Source organism: Melospiza melodia, chromosome 2 (assembly GCF_035770615.1).
Source record: "Melospiza melodia melodia isolate bMelMel2 chromosome 2, bMelMel2.pri, whole genome shotgun sequence".
NCBI lineage: Eukaryota > Metazoa > Chordata > Aves > Passeriformes > Passerellidae > Melospiza > Melospiza melodia.
Window position 1 is genome coordinate 64,728,693 of NC_086195.1, and position 27,206 is coordinate 64,755,898.

At 37.7% G+C, this 27,206-nt stretch overlaps 1 protein-coding gene across 5 annotated transcripts in view; it reads right to left on the bottom strand.

Moving 5' to 3' along the window:
• Positions 1 to 27,206, bottom strand: part of LOC134414273 (trypsin-like) — a 62,793-nt gene that overhangs the window by 15,810 nt on the left and 19,777 nt on the right. Inside the window, exon 2 of one of the 5 annotated variants that reach the window (XM_063148596.1) lies at positions 2,513 to 3,680. The exons of 3 other annotated variants lie outside the window; for them this stretch is intronic. The gene's annotated coding sequence lies outside the window, so the exon portion shown is untranslated. Of the gene's footprint in view, positions 1 to 2,512; positions 4,282 to 27,206 lie in introns of those variants that run through there. One more of the 5 variants, XM_063148603.1, reaches the window with a different exon arrangement.

The window sequence follows — 27,206 nt, forward strand, 5'->3', positions numbered from 1 at the left end:
GCAATTTCAGTCTTCAGGATAGGAGTAATCTTAAGGTATAAAAGCTGTATCAGCCCTAGCATGCATCCTGAGTTGCAAAGCTACTATTTAGAGCTAGTCTACATTCTCTACAGGCAAGTTGTAGATAACACTCTTAGAAGTCAGACGAAAAAGATACAGAAAGGCAATGCTTTGACGCAAGCAGTTTGTGAAGGAGACAAAACTTCCATTTGCAATTCTGCAAGTGCAGGTCAGTTAACAGTGGAATCAAGCTCGAGGGTATTTATTATTCCTGTCTCTCTCTATTGCTATATTAAGAGCTAGTGCTCATGGGACTTGGAAATATCATTCTTATTGGACAGCACAATTCTTTACAGCTCTGAATTGATTTCAAGGTTCTATAATTGGGTTTATATGGTATTGTAACCCAACACGCCAGGCAGAACTTCTGTTATTTGAGGTCCATAGGAAGTAATTGGCAGGAAGGTGATACTTTAATCAGTTTGACCAACACATTAATGTCTTTGGAATAAAAATACTCTCTGGATCACATCCTGTGATTTCAGAGCTCTTTCTTATTTGAGTTGCTCTCACTGTTCGGACTTTCACATTATGTTATTCTAGCCTTTTTTTAACTAAGAGTGATAATTATTAAATATTTTATTGTGCAGCATACTGCAGCTTCAGGGCATACTGAAGGGCGCTGCTGTGATGTTTTATTGCAGTTGACAATGAGCGTGGTAATGTTTTGGTGTGCTCGTCTCTGGAGTGTTCCCTTTACATTCTGTTACCCTACTTATTTCCCCATTCCTGGATGCTAAAATGGATCTCTTTGTAACTGCAAACAAAACAAAATTTTAATCATGTGAGGCATTCTGAATGCTCTCCGAGTAGGATGGTGTTTTACTGATATAGAAACTCATGTGGCTTCCTGCACAGCTGGGTATAAGTGGTCAAAAATTATCTTGGCTTGCCTGTACTCTTGGCAGGACATGAAACAAAATCTGCTCCCAAAACCATTTATACATGTTAACATAGGACTGAGCCTGATCACAGAAACTTAGTCTCAAGGCTGCAAAAACCTTCTGATTCAGAGGCAGTCCATAGCAAGAGAGGACTTAACTCAAAACCATCTAATTAAGAAAAGTTTTTCTTGCGATTCAATCTTTATTTTAAAGCAACTTATTTTGCATAATTGTATTTCCACCTCTCCCAGTAAAATGCATCTGCGTGGCAAAGTGCATGGCCAATGAATTTTTGGCATAACTTACCACTTAGCCCCAGAGCTTGTTACTAGTAGTCACAGGCAGAGCATGCTTAGATAGGTAGCTTGCCATGACTTGCATTCAGAGCGTGCATTTTACATTTGTCAAACTCAGAACAAAAATTGGCCAAGTAAACAGAGCCCTTTACTGTAACTACTGCACATTATCCAGCTTTTGTCAGGGGTCAGTTCATACTATGTCCAGTCTCTATATGCGCCTACTGAATATTTATAAATATTCTTAAAAAACGGCTTTCCTTTCTCTTTTCTCAGTTTTCTGCTAGTTTTTTACTGCATTTCCTTTTTCTCTTTCTCAGAACAAGGTCTTTGATCTTTCACATGGTGACTCAATGACTTCCTAAGGCTTTAAACAAGATGGACTCATTCAGAGAATTCACAGAAACCTGAGACTTATAAAATTATTCATATGTACTGATTTATGCTATTAAGCCATTAGAAACTTTTGCTGCAAGCTAGCCCCAGAGAGGAATGAGTTCAAGAACCCAAGAAAATCTTTGCTTTGGCTTTTCCTCAGTTAGCTATCTGAAAGTCATTAAATCTTATAAGCATGCCACACATGTGCTCTGTGTACCTTCTGAATTGTCTGGCTGACAAAGACAAGTAAAACAGGGCTAAAGACCTTGGAAGTAAACATCAAATAAGATTTCTATTTCTCCTGTAATTGATGTTACTTAAGAATCATTCTGTTGATGCCGTTGGTTTCCACAACAAATGGAGAATTTGGCTTCCCTTGGACAAATATAGAGAAGTTGAATTGGACCAAATAGAAGCAAAATCAAAGCCCATTGCATGTTAGCTCAGTTTTTCAGAGCTCAGGTATGCCTGGTGTCTTTTTCAGGTCTCAAATGAGAAATTTTCATGGATTTCCCCAGTTATGGAAGGTATTTTTTCACAAGCCCACATCAATTTAAAAAAATAATAATTCTCACTTTAATTTGAAAAACTAGAATAAAATAAAACAACCTATTATGTCTCTCAGTTTGAGGATTCTGTCAAGAGGATCTGACAGTCAGACAGATAGGATTATTAAGTCTCTTCCCTTGGCTGACTATACTGTTTTTAGTTCAGGTCAGCAGTCTGGTCAAGCTGATGTTAATGCCAGTGCAGAACACAAACATTGATAGTGAATGGAGAATTTCTTTTCGTGTTTCATTACTTTTAAATCATGAAAAGATTACAAAGACAATATCCATGTTTACAAAAACAGACCATGTTCCTCAGAGCTAATGTGCTTACATATTCACATACCTGCTCACAGGTGAGTAAATGTGCACAGCTGCAGCTCTTGTAGGGAGTGGTCAGAGACATCATGTCTCAGGAAACAAAATTGGCTCTGTCAAGGCACAAGATTTGCAGCCAACAGTGACCAGCAGAAACAGACTTTAACTATGAAGAACAAAACAAACCACCCCAAACACCCCAAACCACCAAACCAAAACATTAAGCGTTACAGGATTTCTAAATTTGTTTCCTTAACAAGCAGTGGCTTTGATTAACACATGTATAGGGTTTAAGAAACAGAAACTACAAAAGAGTTAAAAGCCCACGTGTTTCTGGATGAAAGTCATCTTTAATCCAGGATGAGAGAAAAGTTGCAGGGCAGCTTTCCCTTTGAGAAAGTCATTCTGTAGCTGTTTAATCTGAGACTTCTTGCATCTCCTTCTGAAGCACCAGGTACTGGCCTCAGGGCCAGTGTACTACTTCTGTGTTATCCTTAGCACGTAATGAACTCTTTCTGGTTGGCTGTAGGTTTGAAAAGAAGTGGAAGAAACATGCATTTTCTTCCTTTACCATCCTAATTTCAGCAAAAATATACTGTCTTAACTGACACCTTAGGTGTCAAAGTATGAATTAAAGGCAAATAAAGGCCAAGCATATTTTGCTGCAGAATTGCATTTATTCTTGCCACATTTATATGGACATCCCATGTTCGATTTGCAGTGAAGGAAAACCATCATGTTCTGCTTCAAATCCATTAACCCAGGGGATGCTTAGAAAACACCTGTACTTTGATCCTCTTCAAAGCTCCAGACATCACTGCTAGGAATATTTTATGACTTCCAGAACTCAGTGCTCTCTAGCGTTGGCAGTTTGCAATTGCCTGGCCACATGAGATGAAAGGCATTCATCAGAAACAAAAGGATCATTTCGTGCCTTAGGTTCTCTTGGCAAGTGAAACAGAGACCTCACTTAAAATTAATTTTAAGCACGTCACTAATGGGATGTTCTCCTGGTAGCTTCAATATTTGTTTTCTTAATAGCTGCTTTCTGGAGCCAAGAGAACCATCATACTTTTTATGCAGGGTTGTGCATTGAGGAGACTGCGCCTCCATGTCTTTGGCAAAGTATGTTTCCCCATGTGTATTGATGTAGCTCTTTATTCCATGCTGCTGCTTCCTTCCTTCAGGATGGTATGCTTAAAAACAAAAATTTGAGAACAGCTGTTAACTCCCTTTAATCCCTGCAGCATTTCAACTAGACAGAAAGTGCCACGTGACTGATTCCCACACCCCCCTTGTGCTTTACTTCAGAAAAATCAGGAAAGAATAGTACTGTACCCCCACACTCCACTTCCTTTTTGTCTGGTAGCATTTCCCTTTTACTCAACAGGGTAAAAGAGAGATGCACAGCAAGCAGGAAGATTTTTGCCACAAGCTCATCTCAAAAAAAGTCTAAAAAGTCCCCAAGCTTAATTTTTTGCCTTGCTTGATTGCTCCTTATAGCTCAGCAGAAACCTGAAGCCAGCCCTGACTTCCAAGACCCGGGGGCTGACTATTACTTTTTATGCTTGGGCAATTCCTAATCAAGGCAGAGTGAGGTGCAAAGAGACAGGGGATCAGAGAAAGCATTTTAATGAAACACTGAAGCATTTATAAAATACTGGCATTGATAAAGTTCAGTTTACAGCAATGGGTTCCAAAAAGAAACAAAAGAAAGGAACAAGGAGTGACAGCATGGGTGTCCTATCGATATAAGAATGTTACATAGTCAACGTTGTTGAGAATCTGCTGTAGGCCTTAATTTAATATAAAGTACTAATTTAGTATTGATTAACATTAGTAAATAATAAAATAGTAATAATAAATTATTAATACTAATTTATAAATTACTACTAATAAATTATTGTTACTCATTACTAATTTTATAATAATTAATTTAGACTGCAGGCTTAAATTAATATAGAGTATTTATTATTTTTGTGGTAGTTCTAGCGATTGTTCCTTAGCAGGAGTGTTCCAAACAACCAAAATTAAAACACAGGCTTGTATGAACAAATCTCCACCAACAACTGCTCTGGTGCAGTGCATGAAAGAGCTGGTGCCCAAATGCAGCTGTGCAGAACGCTGTGATTCACAAGTGTATGTTTGTTACATGAATATGATTATGAGTATGTGATGAAAGACCAAAAGAGGAGTTTATTTGAGAAGAAAAAGAAGGAACAATAAAGAAGCCTTTAAATAAATTGAGTGCTATAAATCTTGCATTATATTTCCTCTCTGATCACTTGCTTGTTTGATCTAGTGCCACCACAAAAATTCAGGGTTCCTCATTTTATTCACCTGTAAAAATTTTATTTGTAAAAAATATAATATTGTGTGCACATTGTGGTGCTCTTTTATTGCTTAGGCTTGCAGCAAACCTGGCTAGCCAGACCAATAAGGTTGCAGTCTACTCATACCATAAGTACTGTCAAATTTTTGTTTCTAATCTTTCCTTTTCCAGAGATCTTTATATACATGACTCCTAATAGGCAGAGGCATAATAAACGTTCATTGCATTGTTTTCTTTTGGAGAGCATAGTTTGATTACACTGAATTCATATTTTGCAACAATTGAAATACACCGAATATAGGTCTGAATATATATTATTCTAATGTAACTTCTTGAAGGTCTAGTGACTGAAAGGCAGCTGTCATAAAGCCATATAACTGATATTTTCCACCAATAATTGCCTAGCTTTTTTTACTACCTTTATGTACTTCAGTTGCTTAAAAATCTTTTTATGTAACTTTATTGATGCTGATATGTCTTCATTATACTTTGATGTCAATGCCTATGTTTTGGCATTCCTGCCTATTGAGTATTCATTCCTTGACCCAATAAAGTTGTAATATTATCACTTAAAAAGTGAGTTAGAGTCAGCTGCCATAAATCCTCAGAATATTTGTGATCCTCAGGATGTGAGCGCAATCAATCAGCAGTTCCAGCCAGCAGACTTTAATGAATCATATGCTTTGGTCTACTTTTGGTGGTTGTATAAGATACATTAATCAACAATCCAAGCATGTTTAGAAAATACTAGAATCAGCCAGCCTTTGCTTTGAGATTTTAATATTTTGCATTGCTTTGATGATTACAACATCATTTGGTGTAGAGGGTGGTTTGCTCATCATGGTCTGATGATTTGCTTATGATTTAATCAAGCACTAAATTCAGAGGGGAATGTGACTGCATCTGGCTTCCCTTACTATTTTTAAAGACATGGGGGGCAGTCAGTATTCCAGGAACATGACAGCTTTGCAATCATAGTGCTTACATTTAAGGTTTTTGTAAAGAGGTTCATTATGTGAAGTGTTTGTGCTAAGGATGATTATGAAATCTGTGCTGAATAAGGGACTGGCGTTCCCATTTATGAAGTCTTAATGGAACCCTGGACCACTCTTGCATTGCCCACCACAGCAGAGTATCAAGAGAGTGGCAAGGGGGTCTTCTGAAAAATTTCATATGCCCTTTGAGGAGCTGGTAGTGCAAGATGTCTGCTCAGAGGAGAATAATTTCAGTGACTACTGTCGGAGAGGAAGGCACCCTGGCCTGACTGATATAGAAAGAAATGTTCTTTAAGATCCTACAAGAACTTACAATATCAGTATACAAGTTTAAAAAACCTCTTCAAAGGATTGGGAAAGGGGTTCTTTTGTGTTTGCATGAGATTTAAGAGTAATATGAGATTGTTTACAAAAAAAATGGTAATCTCTGCCTAAAGAGCTTTCTTTCACCATGTTAATGGTGAAAAAGAAATTCACTTTATAAGATTTTTGTTTAAAGGGTTTGGAACATAATATTGGTTTTATGGCTGTTCATCACTTGTCAGTATACCTTGCAGGTTCCTTATTTATTATCCTCTTTAATACTTAATCTATGCCCAGTTTCCATTGCACATAGCAGCTAAAAGTTCAGACATCATAAATAATTTTTAAATTATCTAATTCCAGAAGTAATTCTCTGACTAATTCTCATTACTTTGGCTTCACCCATCAAGTGTGATCTAACTAAAATTACTACCTTGTCAAGATAAGAAAGACTGAACCATCCTTTCCTAATTCTCATGAACAAGCTGTGACATGTAAATTGTTACACATGATGCTCCTCTGACTGACATTAACATTCTCTGACAGAGTCTGTAGAAATGGATGGGCAGAATTTTAGTCACTTTATCTCATGATCTAGCATATTGTCTTAAAATATAGCTTAAAATGGAATTTTGCTGTGATACCAGACCACGGATATGGGTGTCTGAGGCTCATATCCATCCTGGTTACTCTACAAATCACTACCTACTGTGGTGCAAGGTAGTGGGAATTTATAAAATTAGACAGTTTTCCAAAACTCTCTAATTTTTTGTATTTCCACAGATCCTGGCAGCCTCATTATGTTGTATTATTGTAAGAGTCTTTCAGGTAGCAAATCTACTGTGATAAATGTCTATGTGAAGATGGGGATTTCTTGTTGAATGGACTTGTTCCCTGTGTATATTCCTTTCCTCCCTGTTTTTACTGAAACATCTCCTGTTGCTGGTTTTTATCTCTATTTGTCTTTCAATGCCTGAAGAGAGCAACGAGAAGACTTGGAAAGAGTGATGAAATGCTTTCTTTCATGTTACCAGTCTTTTTGATCTAGTAGTAAATCACTTACTGCAGAAACTAAATAGAATTCCCTGGGAGTTGTTACAAGAGCAGGACCAAGGTAGTACATTTGTAAAGGAAGAAAGGGAATTTGTCACTTTGTGTACCTTACTAGCATTAGTAGGTGCACATGCTGAAGCCTCAGGCCACAAGTTGTAAACTTCTTCCTAAATATGCTGAGATTTTTATGTACTTAGATAAAGGGATGCTCCACAGCTAGTTCACAGTGGAAGACAAGGAAGCAAGGAAGGTCACTACCTCCATCAGCAGAGGCTGCAGCCTTAGAGACAGGAGGAAAAATAGTCTGCCTAGAGACAGTGAAGACAAGCAGCAGAGAACAAGAAGACCTCAGACCCTAATGCAAATATTGGACCAAACTCTCTCATGAGGGATGGGAAACTTAGTTTGTAACAGCATAGTTCCTATGGATTCCTTTGTTTGGAGTACTCAGCTTGAGCCAATCCTATTGTTGTACCACTCAAATATTAAATTATTTCTTCCTGGTATCAGACATTTGAGACTCTGCTGTGGGAAACCTATGGTGAAGACGTTTCTTTAACACATTTACATAGATTCCAGAGAGCATCCTAATTTATTCTGTAGAATCTTTTTGCTTGTGGCAATAGAAAGGAAACTCAGTTTCGCTCAGAGTCCAGATCATATTTCAAGAAATGACACCTAAACTATAAGCTATTTTGACTATTCTTTCACCTAAAACTTAATCTTGGTACTTGATAATTTTTTTGCACAATTAGAATACAACAAATCTTTATGAAGGATGGTTCAATCAATCAATTCTTGTGAATATTGGTTAATGTATCATATTACCAATACATATAGCCCTTTACAGAGTCCAAGAGAGAAGTCTGTACCTTTGCAACCCATTCTGCTTGGCAATGGAAAAGCAAAAGAAGAACATTCCAGAAGTTCTTTCACAAGAATGGCATGGGTTCACAGAATCACAGAATGGGTCAGTTTGGAAGGTACAACAGGGAATAATCTGGTCAAAACCCCCTTCTTAAGCAGAGTCATCCTAGAGTACATGTCACAGGATTGCATCCAGATGGTTCTGGAATATCTCCAGCAAGGGAGATTCCACAGCTCTCTGAGCAATCAAGTGCTCGGTCACCTGCACGGCAAAGAAGTTCTTCCTCATATTCGGGTGGAATTTCCTTTGCAGACAGCTCATTCTTGGACACATCTAGTAGTGGAAATTACCCATTTTGTTCCTGCCCATACAAGCTTCTAATAAACAAAAAGAAGAGCAAAAGCTTTTTTTTTTATTTTTGGTGGGGTTTTTTGTTTGTTTGTTTTTGGGTGGTGGTGGTTTTTTTTTTTTTCTTATGTTTTGTTCTGACTTCATGATTCATGCCTGAAAACTTTCTAACATATGGTGAATTTTCTATACCTTGTGTGGTGAAAACAGCGCTCCATCTGTGAGAGAGCACAGGGAGAGTGCTGACAGGAAGTAGCTATCTGTTTACTGTCACTGTTGGCAGTGTAAATTATAAAGGTCTCTGAGCCCTGCAAGGAGCGTTTTTGCAGTTTGCTTAACTATGACCAACAAAAGAATGAAATACCAAATCAGCAGAACTAAAAAAAGAAAAAGAGCAATTTTGGCAAGTATTTCCACTACTGGAAACAGCCCTAAATTGCATCAAGGGAGGTTTAGATTGGATACCAGGGGAAAAAAAAAGCTTCATCAAAAGGGTTGTAAAGCACTGGAACAGACTTCCCATGGAAGTGGTGAAGCCACCACCACTGCAAGTGTTCAAAAAATGTGTGGATATGGCACTTGAGAACATGTTTTAATAGTCAACATGATGGTGGTGCTGGGCAGGACTTGATGGTCCCAAAGGTCTTTTCCAACCTTTATGGTTCTATGATTCTATGATTCTAAGAACCGTGATTTTGAACATGATAACTGACAAAATGAGGTGATTGCAGCATATGGGACAGCAGCAAGGAACAGCAGTCTTTTCCCTGTGATCTCTCTTCAGGGAAAACATCTTGTTTCTACCATGGTTTCTATGTAAGCTTGCATCAGAACTGCTTCTGATAGGGAGCTGCAACATCACATGGTCAACACATCTCAGAAGGTCAACAGTGGGCAGCTGGCAATTGTTAGTGTGTGATACTCAGCTTGGTGCACCCTCATAATTCAAAAAATGCTTGTGTGTTCTCAGCTACCTCATCCTTGTTGGGTGAGCTGCTGTGTGAGGGTGGCAACAGGCTGACTCCAGAAAGACTCAGCTTTCTTGGCATCTTGGAGGCCTTCTAGTCAGTACTGGGAGTTGAATGTGTTGAGAAAAAGCAGTTATATTGCATCAGGGAATTGTCTACAAGGAACTGCAGCTCGAGGCCAAGAATCCGGAATCCACTTTTCAATTTGATATGGAATACCACAAATCATACATGGAAAAACCCTAAACCATGAGGATTACTCCATTCCTCCATTCTTCAATGTTACAACATTGTTCTCAGCAGTATACTTCCTATTATTGTTTTCAGTACTGCTGACCATTATTTATTGACTTGCAAGGATTTTAAGTATTAGATTAAATTGGCGTTCTTTACTCATAACTGCCCAATCCCAAAGGCTGCTGATTGCAGCTATGCTCTTTTCTAATTCCTTTAAGTTATTCCTATGCTGTGGAGTGTTCAGCTTTATTATGTTATTAATTAAATGTCTTCAGTTACTCAGCAACACCACAGAAGTGTATGGCATTTAGTAAATGAATTCTTGTCCTGGTTTCATACGGGAAAGAGTTAATTTTCCTCTCAGCAGCTGGCACAGTGCTGTGTTTTGGGTTTATACGAGAAAAACATTGACAACACACTGATGTTTCAGTTGTTGCTATGTGGCGCTTACTCTAAATCAAGAACTTTTCTGGTTCCCATGCTCTGCCAGCAAGGAGATGCGCAAGAAGCTTGGAAGGAGCATGGGTGACCTGAATTGGCCAAAGGGATGTTCCACATCATGGAATGTCATGCTCAACAAATAAACTAGGGAGAGCTGGCCAGGAGCTGTTGATTGCTGCCCAGCGATGGGCTGGGCATCCGTCAGGAAGTGGTGAATGACTGTGTTGTGGATCGCTTGTAGAATATTTAAATTTCATTGTGTTTCAGTTATAAAACTTTTCCTATCTTATTTTTTCTTGATCCTCCTCCCCCAAGAGGAAGGTGGGGCCAAGGCATCCGGGGTATGAGAGAACAGCTGTGTGGTACCTCGTTGCTGGCTGAGGTTAAGCCACAATAGTTTTGTATGTTAAAGACATCCTGCTTTCATACCTTCCATGGTGAATATAAACCATGTTTCCTAGTTCAGTCCCTATGAAATGAAAGCAGTTGCTAAGGTAATCAATTAAAAAGAACCTTAAAAAAGGTAAAGATTGCATTTTTAGGATAGGAATAGTTTTAGGTTTTTTTCTTTTTTCTTTTTCTCTTCTTTTTCTTCATCTGATTTTGTTTTTCTAAAAAGGTATATATTTTCAGAGATGTAATCAAGCTAAAGAACAATGTTTTGTTCAATTTCAGCCTTTTTCTGTAGGCATTTTGAACAGAATTATTGCATCATTGAATGGCTGAAGGTAAAGACTGACTCACTGCCCTGTTTTTATTGTCTAAGCTGAGTGCTATGAAAATAGTAAATGTTTGGTGCTGACACTAAAAATAACTGTTTGAAATCATCACCCTTTTTTTTTGCCCCAAATTCATTTTAGGATATTACAAAAATGATCAGGTTCCATTTTGATTATGGTACCACAATGGTATTTGTTATATTTGCTATATTTGTTATATATTCTTAACCTGCTTCTGTAGAGTTTCCATTCAACAATATTTAGTGTTCCTACACATTGCTGGCAAAGTTTGCTATTTAGTTGTGATGTGAATTGGCACCATCCTGTAGAATTTGTTTCTATTCTTCTTTAACTAGAATTTTCTCTGAGTTCATTAATTATATGATTTTTTTTTAAAGCCTAGAGATTATTAGCCATAAGACTTTTTTTAATGAATGTGTCATGGTCGTCATGGTCCCTTCATGCATATGCCTTCTTTATACATAGCCCAAACCTTTACCAGTCCTAGACCATAGCATGCTACATAGGATATTTTAAAAAATACTAATGGATTGGATTCCTACTATTGCTATTCCAGTTTACATTACTGAGGCTGTGACTAAGGGTCTTTTCACATATCTGTAAAGGTAAATTCAGCCACATTTTATATGAAAGTTTTTTAATACAGTTTTTTTCTTCACTTTGCTTTAAAGATCGCTATTTCTGGAAACTCACTGAAATTTCCTTAAACTTTCTTTACCATTTAAATATTTTTGGCTATAGATTGCATTTAAGCACAATTCCACTGTAAAGTTGAGGGAGAACAGGTTGTTTGCCTTTTAGATTTTCTTTCTATTGGTTTTTTATAGCTCTTGGGAGAAGTATTTTCAGATATTTGTTCAATTTGCTCTTTTTGACCTGTTCTGACTTAAGCAGAAGTTTTTTGTCTGAAAGAGCCAAAATTTGTTCACCTTTAATTTCAGCTTACATCACGTTACCAGAACTTTGTGTAAGTTGAATTGAAAAACCTCACTTTTCACTTTGGGAAGAAGAGAGAATAATGGAAAGAATCAAGGGGGGAATCTCTATGGTTCACATTGCATAGGTAGTTGGAGTACTTACATCTTATCCAGTTTTTAGTTAAATAAGAGTACAATCTGAATTAAAGAACCTTGCTGTGATGTCAATTCTAGGTATTTTCTGTAAGTATCTTTATACAACAAATGTATATAAACATATATACCTTTGTATATTGTAAAAAGTGACAGATATTTGAGAATCTGGATGAAGCCTCTTTAACAGCAACAGCACCAACCAAACCCATGACTTTTAGGGAAGTCAGTATTTTAAAATAATGTTTAGTCAAATTTGTCAGATTTTTAAGACCAGGTGGAACCAATAAAATCTTCTGTGGTCTACTCCACAACGCAGAATGTAAAACTTATTTCCCTGATATCTGCACTGAATCTGTTCTGATTGCTCCTATATTTGGTGGAATGATGCAAAGTAATTTAGCTGTTGCACAAGAATGAATAACATCTAGACCCCTGGCTGAATTGTGTGGGTTCTGCAAGGAGACAGGACAGGAATAAAAGTTGTAAAGGCATATTTTTGTCTTTGAGGTAAATAGATCTAACTTGAATAAACACAGCAATCAAATCTGTTGAGTAGGAAGGTGCAATTTTTATGTAATCAGTTTTGGAATAGAACTTCCAATATTCTATCCAGTTATCCAGTTTTTAGTTAAGTAAGTGAGTACAATCTGACTTTAAGTACCTAATGTCTATTTAAATTCTTTTCTGTAAAATAATACATTCAACATTCCCACTTGAACTTTCGATATAAACATCATATCTCATATCTCGTTATTCTCACATTAGAAATTTAAATTTTACTGTTAACTTTTTTAGGGTTTCACTACTTCAGCACTGTCATCTCTTCCTGATCACTTCTCAAGATTCTTCATCTCCTGAGTCTAATATGAAGTGTGTATCTTTCTTCTTTCTTTATCAGATCAGAAGTTAAAAACCAGAGTGCACCACTGCATGCAATTCTCCCTCTTTCCCACTACATTTGACAGGTAAAAAGTGTTCATATTTTACTTTGGGACATCTATTTTGTTCAAGCGTACAACTCTCAAAGAGATATTACATTCCTCTTTGGAATCTGCTTGTCTGCCTCATTTCTCTACACTTCGCTGACTTAACCTGTTTTCCATTAACTGAACCATTAACTGATTTTCATGGTCTAATTTGCATAAACTGTCAATGGAGTTTTAGCATTCTCCTCACAAAATTCAACGTAAAGCTCTTGTCCATAACTGCCAGTTTGTTTTCAGGCTTTAACATGGACCCCAATCAATTTCCTTACTCCTAACTTTGCCGATACATGCAGGGATACCTGGGTGAATTTTCTCTAGTTTTCTGAGAGTGCAACTCTTACTAGGAATTGAAAGATCCTTTGTTCTGTAGTTGGTGAGTTTCAGCAGAGAAACCAATTTTAACACCTCCTACCTTCACTATAAACAGCCCAAAACTTTCTTGCACCAAATATCAAATCAGGATTTTTTTTTAAATCGTAAAAAATTAGTCAGTGGCTGAGTTAGAAATATATTTAAAATTTCCCAGTATTTATTTTCCAGAAAATTCTTGTAAAGGTTTGGATTGGGTTGGTTTTAGTTTATTTTTTGGTGTGAAATTTCAAAGACATGCAGTGAATTTGTATTTAACTGATGTCTCCCATGTGCAGGATAACATTGCCAGTGGAAAGGAAGGGGAAATGGCAGAATATTGCAATCAACATGTAGTTGTTTATTGTACAGTAAATTCTGGTTTGTTTCTAGTGTATTTTTCCTGGAAAAGGCCACCAAAAGCCTCCATACATGTCCCACATCACCTTGTCTTTTATCAGCTGTTGTAGTGTAGGGGCTGCCTTGCTCAGAGACAAGGTGTCACTGCTCATTGTTAATCTTTCACAATGTGAGCTGATATCTCTAAATCCCTTAAAACCTCTGCAGGAACTCAGATGGTGTTGAGCATCTGGGCAAGGACAGAGGGGGATATTTTTCCTGATTTCACCTGGGATGTAGTTATTTTCTTAGTAGGTGGCACAATGCTGTGTTTTGTATTAGTATGAAAATAAAATTGATAACACACTGATGTTGCTAAGAAGAGCTTACTCTAAGTCAAGGACTTTTCAGTTTCCCATGCTCTGTCAGTGAGCAGATGCACAAGAAATGGGAGGGAGCATGGCCAGGACAGCTGACACAAACTGGCCTGAGGGATATTCTGTACTAGAGAACATCATGCCCAGTACATACACTGGGGAGAGTTTTGCCAGAAGCCACCAAATGCTGCACAGGTGTAGGCTGGGGAGTCAGTGGGTGGTGAGTATTGTGCATCACTTGGTTTTTTTGGGTTTTAATTTGCTATCTCCTTTTCCTTTTAATATTATTTTTACCATTACTATTATTATTAAACTGCTCTTTTCTCAACCCACGAGTTCTACATTTTTCCAATTTGCTTCTTTATTCCATTGTGGGTGGGAGAAGCATGAGCATGTGGCTGTGTAGGGCTTGGTTGCCAGCAGGGGTTAAACCATGACAGTCCTTCTTAGTGCCCAGTCTGGGGCAAAAAGAGTTGAGGAAACAACAGATCTGACCAGAGCATATTAAAACAAAATTGTTTTAAGCATTCATTTTGTTAGTTCAATAGTCACTGGCCACACTGCTGATTTATTTGCTCTCAGAGTTTCTGCATGTGTGTTCATATAATACTTCACTTGATGTGTGTGTTCCCTGTTGTGCTGTCTATCCTTCTCAAGGTCTGGGCCAAGGCTGTTCTACACAACACTGGCTTATGATTAGATACAATCACTGGTTGTGAAACTAATCTGGTACGTGTGATCTGTGTGCTCAGCACTGCTGTCACCTCTGTGTTTCGGGAGCCATCTATTGGGAACTATTAATAACTGCACTCTCCACCTTTTCTCCTTGCAGAGACAATATAGGGGACAAACTTCCTCCCTCCCTCCTGGCTGTTTACTGTAGCATGTGGGATTTCTAAAGGTATTTAATATCCTTTGAATTGCCTCAAAATAAACCTGCTCCTTCTGCTACGATCCAGCCTGCTGTTGAATTCGGTTCAGATCTTGCTTAGGGCTAAGCAAATGCCTGTAACATGGTACTCCAGAAAGAACTCCAGACACTGGACTCACATCCAACAGAACCTTACAGACCTCTGGTCCAAAGAAAAGGGTATTGAGTGGTGTATCACATCCCCTCTCATGCACCAGCCTCTGGAAAATTTGAACAATGCAATGGACTGTTAAAGACTGCACTGAAATGGATGAGGGGAACCCTCAAACTTTGGGTTACAAAGGCGACCTGGTTAGTCAACACTAGGCAATCTGCCCACTGATCTAGCCCTCCCCAAACTTTTATGACTGTAGAATGGGATAAAGTTGCTATAGTGGACATAAAAAATACTCCAGGGAAAACAGTCTGAGTTATTCCTGCCTCAGGCAAAGGCTGATCCATGCATAGGATTGCTTTCACTCAGGAGCCTGAGTGCCCTTGGTGGGTAAAGTGGGAGGATGGGGAGGTCTGGTGCATGCCTCAGGGGAATTTGATTTTTGATAAGAATAGCCAATCAATTAAATTGCATGATGTTAACTGCTAGGTAACACTATATATTATCACTTGGGCAGTGGCTGTATGCTCATCACACTAAGATTTGAGCCTCACTTCGTTTTGATTGTCACATTAATGAAAACTGAATTTTGATGAAACTGGACAAGCACAGCAGTGATGGAATCAGAACTGACTTCAACATGCAACAGTTCACACACCATCTTTGCTGCTGTGAAAGATTGTTATGACAGATGGAGCCCAATTTCATGGACTAAATGAACTCAATAAATGGTCCATTCTCTAAGAGAATATATCTGTGTGCACATACCCAAAAACAGGAAAGATGATAGGTAGGGTATTGGAAGGGCCGTATGACATACATTATATGGAACAAGGGATGTAGTACAAGTTTTAGCTGGGATAGAACTAATTTTCTTCTTAGTAGCTGGCACAGTGCTGTGTCTTGGATTTAGTGTGAAATAATGTTGATAACACACTGATGTTTCAGTTGCTGCTTAGTGCTTACTCTAAATCAATACCTTTTCAATTTCTCTTGCTCTGCCAGCAACCAGGTGCAGAAGAAGCTGGGAGGGAGCATGGCCAGGACAGCTGACCTGAAGTGGCCAAAGACACATTCCATAGGATGCAATGTTATTGTGAGTATTTAAATGGAGGGGAGTTGGCTGTGAGCAAGTGATTGCTGCTCAGGGATGAGCTGGGCATTGGTCAATGGGTGGTGAGTGACTGTATTTTGCATCGCTTGTTTTCCTTTTTCCCTTTTTAAATTGTTTTTCACTATCATCATCATCATCAATCTTTTACTTTATTTCAATAATTAAAGCATTCTTAACCTGTGAATTTTACCTTTTTCTACGTCTCCATCCCATCCTGCTGAGGGGATAGGGGGGAGCAGGTGGCTGTGTGATACTTACTGAGTGGCTGGAATTAAAAACACAGCAGTATTCTAGACGTGGAAGCAGGGAAGCCCAGGATAGAGAGCTGAGGAAACAGCAGTGCCAGGTGAGGGTGAATAAGGTTAATTCATCTTTAGTGTGAGTTGAGTGACAGTGACAGGAACATGGGTTTGGATTTCTGTTTAGGAGGTGTAAAAATATGTGATGTAAGGATTTGGAATCGGTACAATAGGAGATGTAGGATCATAGAGTATTTCAAGTAAAATTTGTACTTCCGCCCTCTCAAAGGGACATAAAATCAGGAGTGATCTATAAGATCATCTTGGAGACAACAGTGTGTCTTTGGAATATGGTGGTGTACACTTCTCAGGAATTATTTAGTCACCCCAAAATAGCACATATACAGTATCTAGAGGCATGCAATAAAAACAAAGGGAAGTTGAGGACCACAGGCTGAATATTCCTTTACAAGAAGGAGTTAACCTGCTAGACCCACTTGTCTTAGGAGACAGAGTTGTAGAAGGAGTTGTGAAACCACAGTATTTAATACAATAAACTTGGAAGGAGGATTTGGAAGGATTCTTATTTTCATGATAAAATTTCAATAGCACAGCTGATTAATTAATTAATTAGTATTTATGAGTGTCCTTATCCAAGCATATGTGGCATACCAAGAATATATGGTGCAAGAACATAATGCAGGATTGGGAACAGTTATGAAAGAAATATTGGTGTTGAGGGGGAAGAGACAACTAAAAATGTACTGTTGTGGTGTAACCCGGGTAGGCAGCTAAGCACCACCCAGCCACACGCTCACTCCCCTGCAGTGGGATGGGGGAGATGAACGGAAGGGTAGAAGTGTGAAAACTCATGGGCTGAGATAAAGATGGTTTAATAGGTAAAGCAAAGGCTGCATGCACAGCGAAAATAACGAGTTCATTCATTACTTCCCATCCACAGGCAAATATTTTGCCGTCTGCAGGCAAGCAGTGCTCCATCACGCATAATGGGAAGACAAATGGCAACACTCTGATCTTTCCTCTTTCTCCTTCTTTCCCCAGCTCTGACTGCTCAGCATGATGCCATATGGTATGGACATCCCTTTGGTCATTGGGGTCAGCTGTCTTGGCTCTGTCCCATCCCAGCTTCCTCCACACTTTCAACCTACTCGTGGTAAGGGTCGTATGAGAAACAAAATAAGCTTCAATATTGTGTAATTGCTGCTCAGCAGTATTGAAAACTTTGGTGTGTTATTGACACTGTTTTGGTCACAAATCCAAAGCATGGCAGCATAACCTATTATGAAGAAAATTAACTCTCCCTTAGCCCAAACAATGAGTACTTATAAAATTTTGATCTTAATAGATGCTAGTGGAACATCTGCAAATAATGAATATTCAAAAAAATCATGGACTTTTCTTCCAGCAGTTCCTCAAGACTCAAATTTTTCTCCTATTCCAAAAGGAGAAATAGACAAACAGAATTTGCATTTCTATCAAAGATATTAACTATTGACCAAACCTAGTCTGCTGCTTGTTTTTATCAAAGAGAACTGTTATACTGTACCTTGGAGCTCTTTGGATCATGCTAACTTTAGATATATTGTCTAGCTGCAGATGGTTCATTTTATTTAGAATGCAGAAATAGAAGGCATTCATTTAAATGCAAATTTGCCACTATGTCCTATGGAATTTCCTCTCACTGAACAGTGGTTTTTTAACTGGAAAAATACTGATGCCTGCCCCTATTTTGCTGCAGTAAAGTGCAAGAGCTGTTAAGCATTATAACTTGTGACAAACAACTGCCAAAAAGAAATCTTACATTAAACATCTTGACATACTGTTGTATGAGTGGGGCATATCTGCCCAGCTTAATGTTTTAATTAAAGCAAAACATTAGAATATTAGCTTTTTGTAGAATCAAAAATTCACATTCCTTGGATTTTTCTTGACTGATGCAGAGGTTTTCAAAAGATGATAACCAAATTTAATATTTCATGACAGATAATTTGCATATTTTCAAAGTCCCACCTTCTCACAGTTGTCAGATCTTTCATACTTCTTTCAAACAATGTCATGAGCCTCATTGCTTTAACAAATATTAACCGGATTACATCACATCATCTGTTTCTCTGTTCATGTGGTATCAGCACTGAAAAATGAATCTCTGAACCTCAAGTTATTGTGACATTAATGTTTTCAAAGAGAGTGTCTAGGTGTTTGTTTTGTTGGTCTCATCTGTATTGGGTTTCTTGTTTGGTTTATCTTATTTTGTTTTTCATCTGAAACAGGAGTCATGAGGCAGCTAGCAGCTTTAGGACAAGTATGATCAGTATCATGTGATGTCAACCTTGCTTCAAGCTTCACTTTTCTTTTATCAGTCTGCAAAAAAATCCCCTTATGGATTCTACAAAACTATACAAGAATGAAGCATGAAGTGTCTATAATGAAGTGTCTGTCTGGTTGTGTGGTGGTCTGGGTTCTGATCTTAGACTCACTAAGAAATATTTATTTTATTTATTTTCATACTTTGGTTTCATTTCAATTGCATAAGATTCCTTACTTCTGGAATAAACTGCAGCACCTAGTCCTGCAGATAAACTTTAACATACCACTCTAGTCAAAGCTACACTGGGCCTGTAATCTAAGCATATATTTATGAACTTGGCAGAATTATAGCCCATAATTGTGTAAGAAATAATATGTTGAAAAATGCTGTTCAGCATTACATTCTTTTATCCCTTTCCCCTTATATTTTGAGCATACAATCAATTTGCTGTCTACAAAATCTTTTACGTATCACTCATGAATATAGTTTGGTTGGTTTCTGTGTCCATGGAGTATTTGTAAGGAGTAATGATATTTTTTAAAATGCCCCAGCTTTGTTCTGAGAATTAAATAGCACAGAATGCAATAAAGCATACGCCAATTAAAATTCATGGTGTTAAGATTAGCTAGATATTCTCCAAGTGTTCCCCATTTTCCCCTTTCTGCTTTTTCGTCTTTACTGTAACATCCTTTTCTTTAACCTGTGAAGTGCTCCTGTTTGATTTTTTTGAGCCATGTCCTAGAGGAATTTTGATTTAAAAGTTCTGAACTCCCATTTTGATGTCAGTAGCAAATGGAATAAATGAAGCAGAGCTTGACACCAAAACTTTGCTACCTCTCCAGAGATGTTTCCCTCTAACACTCCTCAGTGTGGATCAGAAGGACCATACACAATCTAGTAACTTCCCAGGTTGTCCCTCACACTGCTAAGAATGGAAGGAATCTTTCTCCTCTGCCAGCACATGTGTCTTTGGACTCTCTCTGAGTCTATCATGCACCTCTTCAGAGCAGTCAGTGAAGGAGTAGCACATGCTGTACAAAACACTCACTCTGTTGTTTCCCGAGCAAGCTACACTTTACACCAGTGTCACAGACATCTTTTCATAAAAATCCTTTCTTTAGGATTTTTCCCCCTTCTGAGAAGCTGTGGCCTCAGCAACAAAATGTAAACAATGGTTATCTGCTGCTGTGGAATGCAGCAGGTGGATCCGTGATTGGTCCCCTGTGGATGTTTGGATTTACTGACCACTCACGGCAGAGCTGGGTCACACTCTCTGCTGGGACACAGATCTTTGTTTTCATTCCTTTTCTATTCTTAGCTTAGCTAGCTTCTGAGAACTTTTCCTTCTATTCTTTTTAGTATAGTCATAATGTAATATATATCATAAAATAATAAATCAAGCCTTCTGAACATGAGGTCAACATTCTTGTCTCTCTCTTCATCCTGCAACCCTTGTGACCACTGTGACACACCAGTGCACTTGTTTATGCTTATTATTTATTCTAAATTTTTATTGAAGAAGATCAGATTGTATTAGTGCACATTGTCCCCAGGTAAGAGAAAACCCATGCTCTGATGAATTTACAGTCAAAATAGACAAACTAGGGTGGGGAGCAGAAGAACTCACTTTTAGCATATGAACACAACAATCCTCCTATGAGGTCCACATCTCCACCTCCTTCTCTTATTTTGTACGACACGTACTGTGTCACATGTGTTAATCTGTGGCAGTGCCATCATTGCTCTGAACACAAAATCAAGCATCAACCAAGACAAAGATTTCACCATTATCTTACAGGTACCTGTTTGCATAATTAGGTGACAACTCTGTGTCTGTAATAAACTATTTTGTGTCAGGACTAAACAGGACAAAGGGGAACACTTTTGCAGTGTGGATTATTTCAGTGCACTAAGTTTGGGACTGAGGTTTGTAGATAAAAGTGTTTTCAATGAATAGGAACACTATGAACTGGGGAGAGGTCCAGTTTGATTGCAAAATGCAGCAGCATCAAAAATTCAGAACATCGATAAAAATCCAGACATTGGGGTCCATGTTTCCTGTGCATACAGCTTTTTAAAGAAAGGGAAAATTATGCAAAACCTCGTATTTTGATGGTTAGTTAAGCTACAAAGGCAAGAAAATCCAATGAGAATTCTCTCATTTGACAAAAAAAAAATCTATTTTACCATCACAGAGTCTTTTAACTGCTGGAGCATATATTGGTTCACGAAAACCATCTTGAAAGTGAAGTCTCTTTCATGTGTGTTAAAACATGCAGATCTGTCTATAGAAAACTGTGACAGCCCTGCAAGGCACCACTTTGCATTTTTTAGCTACTATCAGCCTATGAAAATGCAATCTTGAGCTATGAGCTAGAACCCTCCTATAGGAGCTAAGCCACTTCTTTTGATCATATTGCTTTGGATGAATTACAGCACCCACATCCATCCCTTAGAAGGCTAGGTCCCTAGGATCTTGCCTAGCTTTCCTAACAACTTAAAATATATCTAATTAGGGAAATGTCTTGAGGAAACATCAGACAGCTTTGAGCTGAAGAACTCATGATAAATGAAGGATGTGGAAAAACTTGGAAAGGGTCTGGCAGAGTGATGCTGAAATGGTGTAGGGCCTAGAGCACATGATCTGCAAAGGACATGTTTAGTCTGGTAAAGAGAAAATGAAAACCAGTATGTAACAATCTCCAGGAGTACTTCCAATCACTCTTTTTCATTTTTTCATTGTTTTTCTTTTTCTTTTTCTTTTTTTCTTTTTCTTTTTCTTTTTCTTTTTCTTTTTCTTTTTCTTTTTCTTTTTCTTTTTCTTTTTCTTTTTCTTTTTCTTTTTCTTTTTCTTTTTCTCTTTTTCTTTTTCTTTTTCTTTTTCTTTTTCTTTTTCTCTTTTTCTTTTTTTCTCTTTTTCTCATTTTCTCTTTTTCCTTTACTTTTTCTTCTGATTCTCCTTTTTCATCTTTTGCTGCTGCTTCATGTACTGATTCTGCGTCTGATTCTTCATATCTTCTGCTTCTACTTATTTTATTTCTTCTGCTTCTGCGTTTTCCTCTCCTCCTGCTTATTCTGCTTATTCTGCTGCTGCTTCTGCTGCGTTTTTGCTCCCTTTTCTCCTTCTGCTTCTTTTGCTTCTGCTTCATCTTCTGCTGCTGATTTTGTTTCTTCTTCTTCTTCTTCTTCTTCTTCTTCTTCTTCTTCTTCTTCTTCTTCTTCTTCTTCTTCTTCTTCTTCTTCTTCTTCTTCTCCTTCTTCTTCTCCTTCTTCTTCTTTTTCTTCTTCTTCTTCTTCTTCTTCTTCTTCTTCTTCTTCTTCTTCTTCTTCTTCTTCTTCTTCTTCTTCTTCTTCATCTTCTTCTTCTTCTTTCTCCTCCTCCTCCTCCTTCTCCTCCAGCAGATGTTATGCCAACAAACCAGTATCTTTACTATGTTGGTTTTTGGGGGTTTTTTATGTGAACAAGGCTTATACCATTCCTTTCTCGATCTGTCCTTACCAGATGAAACATTCCAAATACCTTTGATCTATCCTGCTGTCTACTCAAAGGAATCTGTAATTCTCTGGAGGGAAAAATTAAATCATTTATACAGTTTAAAATCACTATGTTTAGGCAAAGAGTATTAGAATCACTGTGAAACACACATAAATTAGAATTGTAAATGCAATTATTTGTTTCTTATTTAGATGGGTTTTTTTAAAAATTCCATGCAGTAGTTTTGCTTTCATGAGTGGATAACCTGGACAAGGATTATCTAGAGCATTATGATGGTGGATTGAACTACCTTCCAAAGGGACCCTAGCAGACTGGAGAAATTACACAGGCTCCAAGACCACATGGCCATGACTGATAGTGCCTTGATAGAGTCTTTTCTGGGAACTAGTTGGCCTTTACCTTCTCAATCCAATTCACTGTGAGGACCATGGAAAGTACGTTCAGGTACCTGTTGGCACACTGAGCTGGTTTGGGCTGAGACACAGCTAATTTTTTTTCCTAGGAGGTTATGTGGTGTTCTGCTTTGGATTTGTGACCAAAACAGTGTCAATAATACATGAAACTTCTGTTATGGCTGAGCAGCACTTACACAACATCAAGGCCTTTTCTGTTTCCCTGCCAACGAGTAGCCTGAGGGTGTGGAAGGAGTTGGGAGAGGACAGAGCCATGACAGCTGACCCCAGTGACCAATGGGATGTTCCATACATATGGCATCATGCTCAGCATAAAAATCCAGGGAAAAGGAGGGAGCGTGGAGATTCGGATTTACTGTCTTTGTCTTTCCAAGTAACCCTTCTGTGTCATTAAACCCTGCTTTCCTGGAAGTGTCAAAATGTCTGCCTGTAGACTGCAATTAATGAATCAATTCCTTATTTTTCATTTGCTCATGAATGGAGTTTTTGCTTTATCCTCTTTCTATTCCCTTTCTCTTTTCAAATTTTTTGTTACTCATTCTGCCTGTGGGGAGTAAGAACCATCTTTTGATTCTCATGTTTTTTCTGCAGTGTAAAAGAAAGTCTCTTGTATCTGCACTTGCTTTTACGATTCCTTCACAGTCAAAGCGTTGTAAAGGGAACTCAGTATACATCCAAATCAGACAATCTATCTCTGATAAAACTTTAGCCTTTCAAGAAGGAAGCAATTTGTCCCTTCCAAGTGTAGCTACTTGTGAAATGACTGGAGGTTCACTTCGGTTGAGTAGCCAGATATTAGAACAGAGGTAACTTTAAGAATGAAATGACACGTATTTATTTATGCATTATGAAATTCAAAACTAGAAGGGAAATGCAAGTAAAATGTGATTATGGTAATTTCAGCTATCTAAAATGTATTTGTAACCGAAGAGATGTAAATTTAAGAAGGAGATAACCTCAGGTAAGCATGTCCTAATACATCTTTTTTAGAAATGTCTCATAAAAATATGTATTTCTACAGCAGTGATCTTGACAGTGAGACTGCTATGCATTGAGGAGTTAGTGATGCACACAACAGGTTCCTGAATAGGGCCAGGTTTGTGCTGTGCCACACATACACAGTGGCCTTCAGGCTTGTGTTGGACACAAATTCCTCAGACACAGAACAACCATTGTATCAGATCAACCTCCAGGCAGCTTCCACTTGGTACTGGCTACCTGTGTGGCTTTTCTTCTCTCTTACTGTACACCAAGAAGTTCTCATGGGAAAACTCCAAAAGAGTAGGGAGCAAGGTTTATTTTATTCTAGCGTGTTTCAGATATTTTTACAGGCTCAACAAAAGTCTGCGAGACATACAGGTGACTAGAAGTACCCTCAAACAGTTGCACCATCTGAGAGGAGTTTGTATTTGCAGAAATATCCTGCAGAATTATGCATTTAGAATTTTGGAGATTCTCTAAACATTCATTAGCTTTGTCTTTGTGAGATCACTTTCTTGGTGGAGTGTCCCCCAGCACAGTACACAATGAACAACACCAGTCATTCAATTTCAGTTTTTTCTAAAAAACTTTGGGGAGCAAATAATTAAGGTTGAGACATAATAAATACTACTGCTAGTCAGACACCGTAGAAATATTTCACAGATCTTATGTGTGCCTTTTATTTTAAATCTTAGCACGTGTTTAGTCTCTAACAGTTAAAGTTCTGCGTCTCATGTCTCTCTCCTACTATCTGTTCAAAGAGGTAAGCAAAAGTACTTTCCTTTTGTATTTAATTGTTCTGTTCTCTTTTGTTAAACCTGACTTTAGTCAAAATCAATCCAGTCTAAATTCTGTGAATAACAGGAGATGTTTGCCTCCAGACCTTGCATAAAAATATTCTTTGAAATAGCAAAGACTGCATAAGTTCAGATGCTTGCAGAACTTTCAAGACAGCCCACAAAGCCTCATTCAAAGGCACTGAAGCCTAAATAACAGTGGGATTTTTTCTATCCTTTTACCTAAGTGTGGAAATTTCGGTATATGACAAGTTCTTTGTGCCATCCTGTAACTTTTAAGATTATTAATTATGCATGATTACAGAAAGGTTTTTTTGTTATTTTGTCAGTGTACTAAGGCCAAATACCTAAGAATTTCCAAACAGAAGTGCTTAATGAAGGACACAGATTGTATGCATTTTCTAACTAAGATCGTTGACACAGCACTTCAATTAGATGGGTTTACTTCTGGATATCAATGTTATCATCTTTCCACTACTTCTTGTTCCTAGATAATGATGAGAGTCCTTAAAGCTAAGATTCTTGACTCCTAATTCAAAATTTTATGGTCCTTGGAAGAGAAACTTTGGTGCATCTCAAAAATAAGTTTTAAAAGATAATGACTTGAGAATTCCTAAGAGCATCAGAATTGAATATGCAAAAGGAAATAATAAGAAAACCCCAAAGCCCTCAAATATGTGGAAGAGGTTCTATTAATGAAGATAACACGGGAGGTTTCTCACAATAGAGAGTGTTCTTGGTTAAACAGTTTCTCACTACTTCATGGCTTTCACATTCCTACCAAAATTGGAGGAACTATCAAAAGGAAAAAAGCCTCATTTTCTTTCCTGTCCTCATGCTTATATCAAACATGAATATATGACAATAGAGACTCGATGCATGAGAATAGAAAATAAAAGTTGAGCAAACTAAGTAGGAATGCTGAATGCCAAGATAAAATCTATAGCTAATTATTATGCCAACAGGTTTATTTCAAGTGCAGTGAATGGAGTGGAGTTGAAAAGAAGACAATATGTCTTTAAAAAGTTACTTTGCAACATGTTGCAAGGTGATACAGAAACTGCTAAAGTAGAGCTCAAAATGAACAAAATGCTTTGGCTGGATTTTCCCTAGAGAGAGATACTTTACAAAGCAGGTGTAAAAAACCACGGGAGTCTTTGTAAAACAAATGAACTGTGCCTCTTAATTAAGAGACTCCCTCAGTACTCTTGGCAAGTCAAGGAAAAGCATGCTTCTATCAAAATCAGCTGGCTGTTTTAAGTGAATTTAGGATTTGTGCCATGTATTGGCCTGACAGCTCTGGAGACTGAAATCACTCAATAATAAACAAGGAAGCAACTGTGCAGATTTCCCTACCTTCTTGCTGCAAAAGTGTTTTGTTTCTATCCTCTCAGAGCTCTCCAAGATGCTTCCATTCATTCTCCAAGGCTGTTTTATGCAAGGCTTTTTTGATGACTACTCAAGTTCCAGTCCTGTCACCACAAGGATTCCTGTTGTGCTTAAGCACATGACTTAAGCAGGGAGTAGAGAGTGCTAAGTTTGCTGCTGAGATATTTACGTTCTTGTAAATGAAAGCAATATGCAATTTCTGAGAACACACAAAGGGATTTTCATCCATCTTTACCCTGTGAGTGATTACTGTTTAAAACTTAAATAAGAATCAAGAATTAAATTAAAATTTAGCCCCTACTCCTGTGCAAACTCTTGATTCCACTGTGTCTGTTGCACAGATTTATCAGGAGTCTGCACATGGAACTTTATTGGCCTTTTCTGATCTTTCCAAAGACAGCTTAAAGCAGGTCTTAAGGAGGTTCTACCAATTTTAACATGTTTTTTTCTATCTAACAGTGCTGCTGATCCACAGCTACAAACGGTCAAATTTGCTTCATGTAAGAATTGCAACATCAGCATAAACAGGCTCACATAAATAAATTTGAGAACACTTTAGTGAGATCTGTAAAGAAGACTGTTTCATCTTATTTTGCAGAATAGAATAAATTAAATCCAGGAAAATCAAACAATTAATTTTGAGTATGTCTGAAGTATCTGGAAGAAGGAAAGCTTGATTCATACGACCTTATTGTTCATTCTGTAATGTTTAGCTACTTTCTTTTATAAAGATTATTTCTTTCTAGATTTGTATAATATGGTCCTTTCACTAGACAAAATGAGACATTGCCTTTGTAAATTTGCTGAATCAATTGTGCATTAAAACATAACTAATGAAGCACGCAAATCAGATTCCTACTTTTGTCATTTTTATTGTCTTTAGAAATGATGACTTTCCTATTTGGTAGATGAAAAGCTTTCTCATTCATTGTGTAGGTTAAGCAGGCTTTTGTAAAGAAATGGAGTGCAACTCAAAACTCAAAAGGATTTTAATTGATTTTATTCCTTAGTGAAGCCTGCTGTAAAGATGTTGGCTATACAAGAATAAAGTAGCTTATCAAATTTCCTGCACTGAAAAAGAATCCTTCTACTGAGAAAGATAGCTATTAGCTACAGTTACAGAATAGAAATAAATTGTTCTGGCCTGATCTAACAAAAGAAAAACTAGGTTGGGAGATCTATTTTTTGTTGTTATTTTGGAACATCTGTCAGTTTTTCCATTTTGGATGAATCAAATATCAAGCAGCAACAGATAAACCAACCTAAATGAAGTGAGTGCTCTTTCTGTATCCATAAGATACAAAATTAGTTGCCAAAGGCAACTGGTGGATTGATGGGAAAAGGAGAAACCTGAGCAGAAAACAGTGAGACACATGAATAGTACATCGTCATTTAAGCATTCTACACAAAATCTGATCATCACTGGCTTTGATGGATTTTTATGAGGTGATGAGAAAATTCATCTCATTTTAAAATGTTCATAAGCAGAACATAACATTCATGAAGAAAGATTTAATTTCAGACTTTATTT